The following is a 3361-nucleotide window of genomic DNA, read 5'->3' on the forward strand; positions in this document are numbered from 1 at the left end:
ACTTCAATTCTCATAAGAATAACTAGGATAGGACTTCCGAATTTTCATACCTTGCCAAGAGTTTATTTTATAGTTATTTATTTATTTTACTTGTCATTTAAATTACTTGTTCCTTACTTTCAAAACTCCCAATTTACAAAACTCATAACCAATAATAAGAACATACCTCCCTGCAATTCCTTGGAAGATGACCCGAGGTTTAAATACTTCGGTTATCAATTTTAAAGGGGTTTGTTACTTGTGACAACCAAAACGTTTGTAAGAAAGGGTGATTGCTTGGTTTAGAAACTATACTTGCAACGGGAATTTATTCTGAATTCTAAACTGTCAATCTTCCGTTCTTCACCGAGCTTGCCTTATACGTGAAATAGTTCTTTCAATCTCAGGATCAAATACTGGCAAGCTTGGATCGAGAAGTGAACGCGTCATTCAATGAAAAAAACATGCAGCTCGTGGTAGCAAAATAAAATAAAATACAAATAAATAAATTCCAATCAATAACTTAGCACTCTATTGCAACTCCCCGGCAACGGCGCCAAAAATTGACGTGGTGGAAATTGGCGGATTAAGAAATTAATATAAGAAATACGTTGCAAGTACAGTTCTTAACCAACAAAAATCCGCTTATCAATTTAGAAGGGTTGTCACAAAATTAGAATTAAAATACTGGGAGTATGAATCCCAGGTCGTCTCCCAATGAGTTGCAGAAAGATGTGCTATTTTATTAATCAGATGTTTTCCAAAATGGTTTGAGTTTGATAAGCAGGAAATTAAATCAGAGAATTTATGTAATTTAAATAAAACTCTTGACCGGGAGTAGATTGATCGGAAGTTCTATCCTTGTTGGAGTCCTCCCAAGATTAATTGATAATTGAAGATTGTTCTGCTTAGTTATCCTTTACTAGTTAGAGGAAAGTCAAGCAAGTCAGAAGTCTACTTCTATTCACAAGTCCTAATCCTCTCCCTTGGGAAGGATTAGAGTCAGTGACTAGAGAGCCATCCAACAATAAACCCAATCACAATTTTACTCTTGAGTATTCCAACTCATAATAGTAATTCTGAACAAATTAAGGATATGAAAGAGTAAGTGACAAGTAAGAAAAATAAAACAGAATGATGAAGTCTTGGCGGAGGTAATAACTGTTCTCAATATCCCAATCCAAAAAGCAATAAAACAAAATCCTAAGAACTATGAATGTGTAGAGAGAAAACCTAGAGGAGGAGTAAAGTCGGATTTTAAAAATTAAAAATTATGCAGAATCAATCTCTCCCCTGGTCTCTTCATGTTCCCTAACTCTAATCTGCTTTTCTGGGCCAAGAACTGGGTCAAAACATGGCCCAAAATCGCCCCCAGCGAATTCTGCAAATTTTGCAGATCGCGCACGTCACGCGATCGCGTCATCCACGCGTTCGCGTCATCCAGCGTTTTGCCTTGCCACGTGTGCGCGTCGTCCACGTATTCACGTCACTCGTGCAGTTTTCAATCCATGCGTTCGCGTCAGGTACGCGAGCGCGTCACTACGATTTCTCCATTTCGCGCGGTCGCGTGAGCCATGCGTCCGAGTCACTTCTCGCTGGTCATCACCTTAGTTTCTTGTATTCCTTCCATTTTTTTGCAAGCCTCCTCTCCAATTTCCAAGTCATTCATGCCCTATAAAGCCTGAAACACTTAACACATGGATCACGGCATCGAATGGTATAAAGAAGAATAAAAATATTCAATTAAAAGATCTTTAGGAAGCAAGTTTTCAATCATAGAACAATTTTAGGAAGGAATTGTGAATACATGCAAATCATATGAATAAGTGGGTGAAAGACTTGATAAAACCACTCAATTAAACACAATATAAATCATAAAATAATGGTTTATCAACCTCCCCACACTTAAACATTAGCATGTCCTCATGCTTAGTTGAAGGAGATAAGATAGATGAGTAGGAACATGTAAAACTCATGCAATGCAATGCAACCTATACATGTGAATGCAACTATATGGTTCTTGTCCACTTGGTTAAAAGTAAATAAGCTCTTCAAGACAATCACAAATCAAATTTCACTAACTCAATTCTTATACAGTAAGAACAGATAAAAATGCAAGAAGGTAGCTCATGAAAGCAGGGAACATAGAATTTAAGCATTGAACCCTCACTGATGATGTATGTACACTCTAATCTCTCTAGTGTATAGGGTAATCACTCTATCCTTCTCTAATCATGATTTCTAATTTTTTTCTTCACCTAACCAATCAACAACATTTAATGTACCAATGCAAACATCATGAGGTCTTTTCAAGGTTGTAATGGGGCTAAGGTAAGGGTAAGGGTACATATATGGCTAAGTAAGATTATAGATTGAAACTTTAATTAACCTAAGCTTTCACCTAACACATACATATATTCTATATAACTTTAAATTTCATACCTAGTGATGAGCGGATAATTTATACGCTTTTTGGCATTGTTTTTAGTATATTTTTAGTAGGATCTAGTTACTTTTAGGGATGTTTTTATTAGTTTTTATGTTAAATTCACATTTCTGGACTTTACTATGAGTTTGTGTGTTTTTCTATGATTTCAGATATTTTCTGGCTGAAATTGAGGGACTTGAGCAAAAATCAGATTCAGAGGTTGAAGAAAGACTGCTGATGCTGTTGGATTCTGACCTCCCTGCACTCAAAGTGGATTTTCTGGAGCTACATAACTCAAAATGGCGCACTTCCAATTGCGTTGGAAATTAGACATCCAGGGCTTTCCAGCAATATATAATAGTTCATACTTTGCTCGAGTTTAAATGACGCAAAAGGGCGTTGAACGCCAGTTCTACGCTGCAGTCTGGAGTTAAACGCCAGAAACACATCACGAACCAGAGTTGAACGCCAGAAACACGTTACAAACTGGTGTTCAACTCCAAGAATGACCTCTCCACGTGTAAACTTCAAGCTCAGCCCAAGCACACACCAAGTGGGCCCCGGAAGTGGATTTATGCATCAATTACTTACTTCTGTAAACCCTAGTAACTAGTTTAGTATAAATAGGACTTTTTACTATTGTATTAGACATCTTCGGATCATCTTTGATCAGTTTTATGCTATCTTAGACTTTCATGGGAGCTGGCCATTCGGCCATGCCTGGACCATTATCACTTATGTATTTTCAAACGGTAGAGTTTCTGCACTCCATAGATTAAGGTGTGGAGCTCTGCTGTTCCTCATGATTTAATACAAAGTACTACTGTCTTTCTATTCAATTCAACTTATTCCGCTTCTAAGATATCCATTCGCACACAAGAACATGATGAATGTGATGATTATGTGACACTCATCATCATTCTCACTTATGAACACGTGCCTGACAAACACTTC

The sequence above is a fragment of the Arachis ipaensis genome, chromosome B01, assembly GCF_000816755.2.
Source record: "Arachis ipaensis cultivar K30076 chromosome B01, Araip1.1, whole genome shotgun sequence".
In the NCBI taxonomy this organism is placed as follows: Eukaryota; Viridiplantae; Streptophyta; class Magnoliopsida; order Fabales; family Fabaceae; genus Arachis; species Arachis ipaensis.